The sequence below is a fragment of the Podarcis muralis genome, chromosome 1 (genome assembly GCF_964188315.1).
Source record: "Podarcis muralis chromosome 1, rPodMur119.hap1.1, whole genome shotgun sequence".
NCBI lineage: Eukaryota > Metazoa > Chordata > Lepidosauria > Squamata > Lacertidae > Podarcis > Podarcis muralis.
Window position 1 is genome coordinate 78,987,798 of NC_135655.1, and position 13,489 is coordinate 79,001,286.

General features: G+C 42.0%; 2 long non-coding RNA genes across 3 annotated transcripts; one reads left to right on the plus strand and one right to left on the minus strand.

Annotated features, from left to right (window-relative positions):
- Positions 1-578: 578 nt before the first annotated feature.
- On the minus strand, positions 579-4,211 carry LOC144328510 (uncharacterized). The gene is made up of 3 exons (XR_013393776.1): positions 3,828-4,211; positions 3,165-3,349; positions 579-847 (listed from the first exon to the last, which is right to left on the minus strand). It is a non-coding gene; the product is annotated as an uncharacterized LOC144328510 (long non-coding RNA).
- Positions 4,212-8,807: 4,596 nt separating this feature from the next.
- Positions 8,808-13,016, plus strand: LOC114600458 (uncharacterized). 2 transcript variants are annotated; one of them, XR_013393780.1, is made up of 3 exons: positions 8,808-9,217; positions 11,907-12,094; positions 12,526-13,016. It is a non-coding gene; the product is annotated as an uncharacterized LOC114600458 (long non-coding RNA). The 2 variants fall into 2 exon arrangements; XR_013393777.1 differs by lacking the exon at positions 8,808-9,217 and adding an exon at positions 9,224-9,403.
- The last annotated feature ends 473 nt before the right edge of the window (positions 13,017-13,489 follow it).

Below are 13,489 nucleotides of genomic sequence, written 5' to 3' on the forward strand. Positions count from 1 at the left end.
TTTGCAGTTGATTTTCATGCGTTGGTTTTTTTGGCTGCTTCTGCTATTTGCAAACCAGCATTCATGGGTGGTGGTCAAGACATGCAGGTTCTTCATTATGGGTACATATGGGAAGCCACAATTGGTCAAATAAAAATAAACAAACATGAAAAAACCTGCACCTGCAGTTGTCACCACAAATGCAATTTCCATGCATGTTCCAAATCATTTCTCAAATTAAATTGAATGCTTTGATTCTGTATGTTCATGCAGACAATTTCTGTATTTTACAAGGTTTGAACTGAAGTTTACTTTCACGTATTGCAGACTTAAGACAGAGCCAAGATGGTGAAGGGACAGTGGTCAGAATTCACCTTTGTTACCTCCCCATGCTCCTGGAACTGGCAGAGTTACCCAGTCTCACACCAATTACCGTCTTTTTCCATATTGAATTACTTGTAGTGGATAAGCCTTTGTATTGCCTCAGTTACTTGCAAGATTGAAAGTGAAACTCCTTAAAAGTATTATCAGCCATACAGCACTACATGTTACAGAGACCCAAATTGCTGCTGTAACTGCTGGAAAACACACAGAGATCGTTTGTAATTTACCTGAATGCAACAAGATAAGGAATTTTAATGAAACTTGAAGCTTGAATTATTCAGGAATATTATAAAGAGGTTTCTCATTGGTTTTGTACAGCATGATGAATATACTCTAAAGGAAGGATAGGGCTTGATCAGTGAAAGCAGAAAGAGAAAGGGGTGCATCATTCAGTGAGCAGTACTGGGCAACTGCTGCTGGCAGATGGCCTGCAATGTTATTGAAGATTTCATTCGAATTGTCAGCACAGCTTCAGTATATCAGCCTGAAATTAAAAGGGCAGAAAAAAATTCAGCATAAAGTCCTCTCAACATAGCAATATGGGATAAGTTCACATCTTCGCAGATTACCCTCACCATTGTTGTGTTAGTCTTTTATATATATATATTTTTCAATTTTTACAATTCGAAATAGACATTTTACAAACTTATTGATATCCAATGACTTCCCCTCTTCTCTTTCCATGGTTCGTTTTACATATCTTCCATTCCTGCATATTTTACTATAACCATTCAAATCAATTTTCCATTTTTACACCATTCAAACATTAATTACACTGTTGAATTTATCTTAACGCTGCCAGCGTTTTTGGGTTTGGGGACCAAAGCTCACAATTTAAAAAAGAACTATTACAAAACAAGGATAAACTCTTCTCGAGAATGTATAACTTTCTATTGCAATGGGAAACAAAAGACGGACTAGTGAAAGCTTCAGTGACCCACTGGGCAATGGATATAGGACACAATATGGATTTAAACCTCTGGGAGAAACTCTGGAAAAGAGATTTGAAATTTACTGCATGTTACACTTTGAAAGAGAACTATCTGAAAATGATTCATAGGTGCTACCCAACTCCGAGTAGGTTGGCTAAGATGTATAAAGTACGATCAGATATGTGTTGGAAATGTAAAGAAAAGGAGGGGACCATTTTTCATACGTGGTGGACATGTAAAAAGGTAAAAGAATATTGGGAAATGATTTATAACAAGTTGAAAAACATGTTTAAAATTACCTTCCCCAAAAGACCAGAGTCCTTTTAATTTGGAATAACCCAGACAGAAATTCCTAGGTGTCAGAAAATCTTGTTTATGTATGCAACAAGAGCAGCCCATGTTTTGTTAGCCAAAAAATGGAAAATGAGTGAGGTCCCAGATAAAGAGGATTGGCAACTTAAGATGTTAGAATATGCAGAACTTGCAGGTTTAACACATAGAACAAGAGAGCAAGAAGAACATATGTTTAAAGAAGAGTGGAGAACATTGACTGAGTATACGGAAAATCATTGTACACCACTGTTGTGGTAGTTTTGACCTAGTGCTATTCGAGCACCATGCCTTGTGTCCAGTGGCAGAGCTTCATGCTCCCGCACTGGGGGGCAGAGAGCAGGCGGGGGCGGGGCTGGCCACCTGCGAGGGCGTGGTGCCCCGCGCTGGTGGGGGGGGGGGCAGCTGCGATGGCCGGGGCGGTGCGCTCTCCCCTCCACTCCTCTTCCTCCACTAGTGCTTATGTCTACATGACGGATGCTGGGATGGCCACACACCTGTTCACATGTTCCTTTACAAAAACTTGCTGATATTATATGTAACACAAGTGTGGTACCTAGGCTGGCCAGATACAAAAGAGGACAGGCTTCCTGGCTCTTTAATAGTTGTGCAGATGAGGGGATTTCAGCTTGCTTGACAAGCCACCCCCGCTGGAGTACATACGCTCTTGGACCTCTGGCTGGCCATGTTAAATCTAATATCAGTGAGCATCTGGGAGCCTAAGCTACCTTGGTGAGTGGTGCCACCTCAAAAGACCACTTTGTCTACCGAGACTGCCTCCACACAGCAATTTATTCCCTTTTCACATTTCCTTGACTGTTGATTTCTGCGTTATAAATGAGCTTCCACAGAACACAAAAGCCACTTCTGGGAACGTAGCACAATATAACGCAAGTTGAGTGCTCATTTCTGTGTTCATAGAAGAATAGAATTGCAGAGTTGGAAAGGATCCTGAGGGTGTTTCTAGCCCAACCACCTGCAATGCAGGTATTTTTACCTGACGTGGGGCTTGGCCCTGAAATTAAGAGTCTCATGCTCTAGTGACGGAGCGATCCTGTGTATTTACGTCCAGGTAAAATCTATTTGCAAATACTGCAGAAATGAGCACTAAACTTGCACTGTGCAACTTGCAGGTGCAACTACAAACCAAAACGTAAGAGAGGACTGAGAGAGGTTGAAGTTGTGGCAAACACAACTTCCAGTTTTCCCACCGGTTTTCCTGCTTTGAGCCTGGCACCAGCTCCTGCCACCGCCTAGGATGGCACTGCAGACCACATGGGGCTAGGTTGCACCCAGTCCAGTGGTCCAGGATTTTGCCATTCTCTAGTAGATAGAAAACTTGTTCTAATTTTTAAACATTACTCAAGTCCCTGGAAACCTGTGTGATTCTACATTCTTTCATGTTCAGTATGTGGACATTAACATGGTTTTTCTTAATTGAACAGCATTTGTGAAAATGTTACGACGACCCGTCAGAGTTAAGGTTCAACTGCAAGAAAAGCAAGGACATTAAAAAAAAAAATAGAAAAAGAAGATTACCGCCAGATCCACCAAAGCCAGTTTGTGGAGCAAAGACAACTCGAATACACTTGCTCTCATTTTAAGTGCAGCATTTATCGCATGGACGTCACTTGTGTACTTTGAAAGTTCTTCCTGAAACGCCGAATCCGATTTAAAAAGCCCTTTCTGCACAATGGTATTGACAGCGATACAAGAAATCAAACCTAGGTTAAAAGAAAAAGAAGAGCTGAAGAGCAAGTGATTTGAAAATTACATTTTTTTACACATATTTTATTTCATGCCTTAGAAGTGTAAAATTAATAACAGCGATGCAGTGGCTTAACAATTAATCCTTCTTCGCAAGGGACCTCTGCAAATTGTAGCTCTGTGCGGAATCTCCTAACGACTCTCAGCACCTTTAATAAACTACAGCTCCCAGAATTCTTTGGGGAAAGCTGTGACTGTTTAAAGTGGTATCATAATGCTTGTATGGTGTGAATGTTGAGGCAGTCGCTTTCTCACACACTCTAATTTATCTCATAGGGTTGTCGAGAGGACAAAATGGTGGTTTTTCCTCAAGTTTTAAGGAAGGAAGGGACTGGCTCTTCTTAAGGTTCTGTTCATTTTCACTGCCAATCTCTGGTTTTGATCACACTTTTACCTCCATCTTAAAGAGACATCAACAGTATTGGTGATACTTACCAGAGTTGCAGCCACATGCCAGGGAGAGGAGCAGAAAGACAATGGCTGCCTTCATAGCTGAAAGGACAAAGGAGTGCTCCCTGGGAATAGTCAAAATGCTCTGTGATTTTCTTCGGAACCTCAGACATGCAGCCGAAAGAAATATATAGGAGCCAGTCAGCAACACTGACTCCTCCCTCAATATGGCATGGCAGTTTACAAGACTTCTTTGGCTGTTTTTGTTTCTAAATAGCATGCACTCACTCCGGAGTCAGAGGGAGAGATTTGCTGGAATTTAAAAGACTGAAACCCATTGCTAACATGCAACGTATCATTTTGTTGCTTTGTAACAGTTATTGTCTGTAGCTAAATGTTTAGAAACCAAGTTCTGCAAGTAAAGCTTTTTTTTTTTTTTAAAAAAAAAAACTTATTTACTGTGGTGAAGAGGATTTATTTTTACGCAAGAGTCAGATCAGAGACTTTCTGCTGATGCTATGAAACAGGATCCTGGCCATCGGCTGATTAATGCAACACTATACTTTCCCTTCTAGCTATATTTTATATTTCACATGCAGCTAATTGTGGAAAAATAGTGCCTCAGCACTAGTAAAAGGCTCTCATGTTGAAGCAGCCAATATTATCAATTTTGTACTGCTCAGGTATGAAGCCTCTGAATTATTCCATTGAAGTACCTCAGGATAAAAATAGATGCATTTTGAAGAAGACGACGACGACGACAATGCATTCAGCAGCTGGGCAGGATGACCCTCTGTTGTATGATATGATCCCACAATGGTTCTTATATACTTAGCTCAGGGGTTGGCAAGGCTTACCAGGCATGGGCCGGATCACTCCCGTGGAGATCCTCCGTCTGCGTATGTCCACAGTGCCAGAAATAGCTTCTGCGTATGCCCAGATGCCTAAAATCGTGCCTGCACAGAAGCGATTTCCGGTGTCTGGGCATGTGCAGAAGCGATTTCTGGCGCCACAGAAGAGAGTCCCTGCAACGCGCTGCGCCAGTTTAGTGCAGCATGTGGGGACTTGCCAAGCGGGCGGCTCGGTTCGGGGGCAGCTTGTGGGCTGGTTAAACAGCCTCCGTGGGCTGCTTCTGGCCCATGGGCTGCAGGTTGGGGACCGCTGATTTAGCTGGTGTTCAAGTCCCTGCTCAATCGAAAAGGCTGACTGGCTATCTTTGAATCAGTTGCTGCAGCTCAGACAAACCTACCTTCCAGGGCCATTGTGAGGGTCAACGGGGAGGAGAACAAAATATGTCACTTTGAGCTGCATGGAAGGAATTAATAAACACAACTTTTGTTGTGTTCTCTGCAAGCGGAGGCTGAGCAACGCATGTGCGCGCATGTGCAAAGTGATGCCATGACATTATGTTGAGCACACCACTGGGCACCCACAAACTGGGGCCCAAGTTGACGCCTCTGCCTCAGAGATATTGTGGGTTCAGTGCTAGACCACCACAACAAAGTGAATGTTGTAATAAAGATAGTCACACTTTTTTTTTGTTTCCCCGTGCATCCAAAAGTCATGTTTACACTAGTGGTACCTCTGATTAAGAATTTAATTAATTCTGGAGGTCTGTTCTTACCCTGAAACTGTTCTTAACCTGAGGTACCACTTTAGCTAATGTGGCCTCTTGCTGCCGCCGCACGATTTCTGTTCTCATCCTGAAGTAAAGTTCGTAACCAGAGGTACTATTTCTGGGTTAGCGGAGTCTGTAACCTGAAGCGTATGTAACCCGAGGTACCACTGTACCAGGCCCTCCTGGCTGCAGAGGGGGGAGGGGGAAAAACAGCTCCAGCACCAACCCACTCCTCTACTGTGGCCAGAAAAGGGGCAGTGGTGGTGCAGAGGCGGGGGGTTTCCTTCCCTTGGATGTGGCTGGGCTGCCTGCAGTTGCACCCCCATCCTCATAAGGAGCAATATCTGTGACGTGCAATACAACGAGGCATGCCTGTACTTTGGCAACCACTTAATTGCCTGAGAAAAATTCATTTAAAGATGTTCAGAATAGATAAACTGAACTATGCATCTATGAAAATACCAGAAAACTTTTAAATGTATAGATATTGCATTTGCAAAACAAGACAAGCAGGCTAGCAGATGACATTTTTTGTTTTTAAGGGTCTTGTCCCCAGACACTCATATTGCAACATTGGAGAAAGAGAAGAGCAAAGTGTTTTTCTGGTTCTGCTTAGATGGTGCTGGGGAGAGTGAAAACACAGCTATCTATCCCCCAAGATGAAGAAAGGTGCACATGGTTTTTAAAGCGAAACGGGACTTTAACACTATACTCAGCATCCCACACGATCAGCACCCCATGCTTCTCCCACCATTTCTTTAAGGTAGAGAGGTTCCTTTACGGCCTGATTCAGGGCACGTCCCTATATTCCAAAGCTCTCAGCAGCAGGTGGAGGGAGACTGATGGATTGCACAAGGTCCCAGAAACTCCACACAAGGCTTACACACGTGACAAAATGGAGCTTAGCCTGACTCAGAATGGAGACCTTGAAGATGCATTCCTATTGGTTAAGTGCCTTGTGGTGATCTCGTAGAGGGGTCATACCATGTGGCCGTAGAGGGTCCATGTGGCCTTTAAACTCTTCCCAGCCACAAAAGAACAGCTGTTTCTGGAGAGGACGGTTGGGATTAGAGAAATGGCTGAAGGGAGGCTTTGAAGAAACACACCCACAGTCCCCAAATTGGGATGGTCTAGACATGAGCTAGACAAACAGTTGATATGGAACAGCATGTTTTGCCCTGGGTGACAGACGACAGGTTTTTCAACTTGCTTTTATCCAGCCCTTCATATTTACTGAATGTAGTACAAAGCTGTTAAAATAAAAGAATTTCCCAGATTCAGCAGAATGGATAATTTAGTTTCCATGTTTAAAACAGTTTTTCCATTTCTATCATATGTAAAAGAAAATAATAAAAAAATGCCTGAGAAAATAAAATGTATATTAACGTGGTACCTACAAAATAACAATGCAGAAGGCCCCAGATAAACTTCCCTGGAGATGGAATTCTAGAAACAATATTGACTATAAATCAATAGGAAAAAATATACATACAAATCTTTTAATAACCTACATGATTTAGAAGCAGCATTTGTGTTAGCAATTCTAGCCATGTACAGTGGTACCTCAGGTTACATATGCTTCAGGTTACAGACTCCGCTAACCCAGAAATAGTGCTTCAGGTTAAGAACTTTGCTTCAGAATAAGAACAGAAATTGTGCTCCGGCGGCACGGCAGCAGCATGAGGCCCCATTAGCTAAAGTGGTGCTTCAGGTTAAGAATAGTTTCAGGTTAAGAACAGACCTCCGGAACGAATTAAGTACTTAACCCGAGGTACCACTGTATTCAGAAACTCTATAAAACCCTAAGCTATACTGATTATTTGGATACAGGGCAAATTAACTGCGTTGTGGAATAACCTGCCTCTTTCCATCCCATTCCCCTACCTGCATGTGCTCTTTGTAACATTGAAAAAGTTACAGCCACTGATCTGCAAAGTTTGCAGTCCTGTTGTGCAGCTCCTAACACAAACGCTGCCTGATCCAGCAATATTGTCAACATCACTCATTCAACTTCAAAATTGCACATATTGAAATGCATTTGTCTTCAGATTTCATTTGTATATGCACATAATGAAGTACACATTTAGAATGTTACTACACTTAAAGAGAATTATGGAGGGGGAACTAATGAAAGACACCTAAGTGCAAAACCAAGGGCATCTGAATCAGGTTCTTCAGCTGCACAGAATGCATATTAAATTTAACTTGCGAAAGTGACATATTTCATTTCATTCTTTACGTGCACATTTTCTCCTTCCACCAAGAAATACACAGTTAACATTCCAGCCTCCTAAACCAGGCAGGCAGGCTATGCAAAGAGAAAGTTGTTTTCTCAGGACTATCCAGTGAATAAATGGCCACGTAGGCATAGCCAAAGAAGAGAAAAGGCATCAGAAGGCCAAAATAAGACACACAAAATTTGCACATGCTCATTTATATGTATAGATATACATTTAGAAATAAATGCAATTATTTAATGGGAAATATAATGCACTCCACCCTAGGGGTTAGACACTAACCAGGTGATGGGTGTGCTTGCTCTACAAGTGCTGTGTGCTCGCAGTGTGCTCTAGTGCAGTGTTTCCCAACCTTGGGCCTCCAGCTGTTTTTGGACTACAACTCCCATCATCCCTTGCTAGCAAGACCAGTGGTCAGGGATGATGGGAATTTTAGTTCAAAAACAGCTGGAGGCCCAAGGTTGGGAAACACTGCTCTAGTGGTTAAAGTGTTGGACTGCGACCTGGGGGAGCTGGGTCAATAAACCCACTGAGCTATAAAGATCACTGTGTGATCTTGGTCCAGTCACTGTTTCTCAGCTTAACCTACCTCACAGGGTTGTTGTGAGAATAAATGCAGATGGGGAGAAACATGTGTGCTGTCTTGAGTTCCTTGGAGGAAAAGGGAGTCCTCCCAGCTGGATAAATGGCTCCTTACCACAAGTGTCCACTATGTTAAGGTTTTAGTTTTGTTTAAATGTACCATATTTGCTTTTGTGCTTTTAACTGGGTTTTTTAATGTGTAAATTGCCTTGAGATGGTGGTCTAGAAGGTGATTCATAAATCTATTGTAACAGCAGCAGCAACAACAACAACATCATAAAATAAATAGATAAATAACTGTTGACAGGTGCTTCAAAACTCCTGCTTTCTCTTCTATGGCTTCTGTGGGTTTTATCTTTAAACTGGGAAACCCTTCAAACAGCAGACTGTCCTCTGGCACTCTTTCAAATAGAAACAAGCAGTGCTACCAGAGAGCTCCATATGTGAGCAGGGATTTTCCACATTCAGATTAAACACTTCATAACACCATTTTTGCCCTCTTGCATTTTAAAACCCCATTTATATTCTGCACCTGAGTCCACAGGGAGATGCACTTGCCTTGGGCTGGGGGGGGGGGCGGAGGGAAATCTTTCCTTATTTTGCAAGGAAATGCCTTACAGGGCATGCCACGGTGACCTACACATTGTCTATTAATTTTACAATGTTTGAAGCAGCCCCGTCTCCTTCAGATTTCATTCACCCCCTTCCCTCAAGAGACATCAGACCACCCATCTTTTCTCTCCCTCGGGAAATAAGGAGAAGAACAAGGTGAATAAGGTCATGTTTCCTCATTTGTCATTTTGTGGGCGGAGCCGGTCTTGCTACCAGGTGTATGCATATGTGTGTGTGTGTATGTATATATATATACATACCCGAGCTGCAGTCCAGGATCCCAAACAGCTTGCTGCTTATTGTAACCCTATTCAGAGCGTTCTTTGCCACCATGAAGCCAGCGCTTGTCCTTCTGCTCATCACCCTGGCATTTTGCTGTTCCTCTGGTAAGCATTACTAATGGCCTTCATTTCCTCAACAAACTGAAGGAGCAAAAATAGAACAATTCAGTGTAGTGTCTTCAGAAGCAACATTTGTAAACAAAGTGCCAGAGAGCCTCAGTGAAATGAACTCCAAAACCAGGACCCTTCAGGCATCGGGCTCTTCAGGCAAACAGTACCACCTGCCCAAAGGTAGGTACACATGTGGCCAAATGCAAAGAGTTGCATTCAGCTGAGTTCTACACAGACCCATTGAAATTCAGGAACCTAAATTCATCCTATCCATTAACTTCAATGGTTCTACTTTGAGTAGAGCTAGCGCTGAAAACCACCTGATATGTGGAAAGGGGTCAATTATGGATACCACTAGGAGCAAGTTTATGAGCCTGGATGGTTAGAGCGTGGGACAGCCGCATATTCCTGCATTGCAGGGGGTTGGACTAGATGATCCTCAGGTTCCCTTCCAATTCTCTGATTCTCTGAAATTACTGGCTCTGACTGTGTTGATGCGAATTACCAAGGCTTGCTTGTGCATCTGGGAGAACAGCTGGGTTCAGAGGAGCTGTGACAGTGGAAGGAGCGTGAAGGAAAGAAGTGTTTGGGTTCAGGGAGAAGAAAGAATAGTTTTCAAAAAGGCTGGCCGTAGTATTCTAGCACTATGACCCACCTACTTACTTCAGGAAAATGGGGTGGTCCTCTCAGTGCCCAGAACAAGGAGACAAGGAGTTCACCTGGACTAACTCTTGAGAGGGCCCTGCACTCAAGCACAACCCAACCCAAGTTCTCTCAGGAGCAGATCCCATTGTGCTTCATGAGGCTTACTCCCTACTAATTGTGTTTACTAATTGTGTTTAGTTGCTTTTGTGCTACTGCCTGGCAGCTCATAGGACGGAGCTCAGAAAGATCTGTGAATGTGACAGTCAGTGAGTTACATGAGGCACCGCCAGTTTATGTTGGCTCTAGTAGTGACATCTGCATTCTGTGGTGAGCGCCAGTGTCGTACTCAATGGGATCCAGTTTAGAAGTTACTCAGCTCACAGGAAAGCTGGGCCAAAGTGTTTTTTGTGTTTTCTGGGGGGAGGCAGTGCTACGTAGAGTGTAGCACCCTGCTTGTGGTTAACGCTTAGCTGGAATGAAATATTCAACGCAGCAATAGAGAAATTAAAATAATAATTTATTTGTCAGACAAATAAATGAGAGGCACAGTGGTATATGGTTACCAAGCTCTGGCCTGGCCTCCTGCCATTATGGCCAGCACTTATATTCCCTTAATCCAGCCCCCTTTGCTCCTCCTGTGGCTGCATCTGTCCAATCAGCCTGGTTGGATTTCCTATTGGCTGCCTGCTATATCCAATCACAAAAGATACACCCATATCCTCCTGTCCTTATATGGAGCACAAAGAGCTATATATTGTTACATCTATAAATGACAAATAAGTAGTAATATATCTTACATGTGTCTCAACAAGGAATATTAATTACCAGCTCACCTCTTGCCCTCTTCGCCCTATTGCCTTCTAAAACAAATGGTTAATCTTAAATTTTTATCTTAAACATATGTCAAGGATCTTGAGTTTCACATCAACATTGAAAGATCTCCTTCATTTTGAAGGTTTCTAAACAAATGTCTGACAACCATATATCAGGAGCGCCCAGATGGCGTCTTCCTGTCTGGCAGGGGGGCTAGGCTGGTGACTGACTTAATTTCAGGATAAATACAACTCTTACAACTATATGAAATAAGAATCTAGCATTTCTTAAATCCTTTGCATAATTACATTTAAGCCAATATATTTAAGCTAATATATTTCATACATTATCATAGGTAACCTTTTAAAAGAATAAAGCTTCTCAAAGTAGAAAGGAAGGAACTCAGTAAAAAATAGCTTTTAAAAGGAACCTCTTCAGTTCACCCCCCCTTCAGCCATCTGCTCTCCTCTTTAGCTGTTCCCAATATTTATTGCTCTTTTAACTCTCTCAGTTTAAGAAAGAAACTGCCTTTAAAAAAGACTTCCCAGAAATGCTCTTTTTCTGCCAGCTAGATGCTTCTCCATTGCTCTTGGCCTTTTTAACCTTAGGAAGAAGATCTGGCTCATTTTACTGGGAGGCACATTGGTATCATTTTACTCATTCCTAATTATGTTTATCTCTGCTTTTTTTATCTTCTGTAACATGTAGGTCAATGTCCTCGCTCTTAGTCTGTAATTCCAGCTTTTACGACTTTGAAAGTTATTTTCCTGCTATAAATCAAGGGGGCCCCTTGTCTTAGGAGAATGGCCAAGGTTTTCTCTGCCTGGCATGAAACATTTGTGAATTCAAGCCCTTTTTAGACTTTATGAACCTGATCAAAATATAAGCCAATATAAGCCTTGATTAAAAATGCAGTCTATATTCAGATGCCACAAGAGGAAGCGTAATGTTTGACTGGTCCTTCCTGAATACACCATTTCCAGTGAGTGTGCCACCCTTTCATCATGGCTTCATGTCCCTGGCATGCAAACATAGCAATGAGCGAGTAAGCATTACACTCTTCCCTCATGTAGTGTCAGCAGAAGGAGTGTTTCTCCCACCACAACTCTACAGAGTTATAATTGGTATCCACATCATATCAGAGGTAGTGCATTCTCCGGTGAGCCACCACAAAGGGTTTAAATAAAGCATGCATTTTGGTTTTTATTTATTTTTTTCTTCCTAGCTTCTTTTTATCAGTGTGCAGTTGTTCAAGATATTATGTCTCTAATGCTTCATGGATCAGAGTCCGATGTGAAGAGCGCTCTTGAAAAATACTCTGCTTCAAAGCTTGCAATAACTGCTGTTACCACGTTGAAACAGAGCGTCGACAAATTCTCACAGGAGGAAAAAAATGGCTACAAGACACTGGTGGTAATTCTCTCATTTTTTTCTTGCTTGTTTCTTCCCCAGTTGAAGATTACAAACAGGTTCAAAATTTTCAAACTTTATGTACAGTCTGTTTGTAAAAAACATTATGGTAGAGATCAAAAGTCAAACAGCCCTCTCTATACACAAATTCCTATGCATAATCTCTCAATTTACACAGTATGCCTATAAAATTATGAGGAAAACCCACGTCTGCCCACACTAAAGCTGGCCAACTGTTCCAATAGTTTAGGCAGGTGTCCCAAGTCACAAAGAGAAGGCAAAGATATTAATTATTTCCACTTATCTGCCATGATGCAATCTCATACTTTTGGGGAAGCTTATTAATACTTTTGTTCATCAAAAAGTACTCTGTGCTTTTGTCTCCTGCTTCTTTTACACTTCAGCACCCTGTACTGACCTACATTTCATTTCAGGAAAAAGTGCTGGAAAAATGCTAAGCCTTCTAAGAATTATGATCTTTGGATGAAGCCCAGATAATTCTACATCCTGACTGCCAGCATCAGTTGTGGAGAAATACTCCTCATCAATCTATGCTTTTCTTCCTCCTCCCTTGTTTTGTCATTGATGAAGAAGTTTCATTTCCCCTGTGAGGCAATAATCATTATGCTACAGAAAACCTTGAGAATTTTTATGCCATGTTCTTGAATCTTTCATGCTCAAATCACTGCCTTGCATTCCTGTGCTCAGGGTTCATTTATAAATTTGTATGATGAATGCATTTTGTCACAGAAAGTGCCAGATTTACGTATAAGCTAAACAAGCTATAGCTTAGGGCCCCACTCTCTTGGGGCCCCAAAAATTATATACTTCTTCTTAATTGTATTTCACTATTAATATACTTCTTCTTAATTGTATTTCAGTTCAATAATTACGTTAATAAAATACATATTTTGTTACGTGCAAATGGCTTTAGGTACCTATGAGGTCCATAAATTACCATATAGCATATATTCAACACACACAAAAACAGCGACAATTTGTTGTTGACAAAGGACAGCTGGACATATAAAGGGCCCCATTACCTTCAGCAGCTTAGGGCCTCATCAAACCTTACATCAAACCCTGATTATGCTACAGAAAACCTTGAGAATTTTTATGCCATGTTCTTGAATCTTTCATGCTCGAATCACTGCCTTGTAACCCTGTGCTCAGGATTCATTTCTAAGTTTGTATGATGAATGCATTTTGTCACAGAGGCTACTTTTGGGGGTCTAGAGAACAAATCTAGAAGGACAACATTCCCCCCGCCCCTTAATAGTAAGTGACGATGGGTTCACATTGATATACTAAAGGACACAAGCCCAGCTCCAGAGTATTGGGTGCCCAGAACAGGCTGCCCTTGATAGATCCCACAGCAGCAATTGCTTCCTCAGTTCC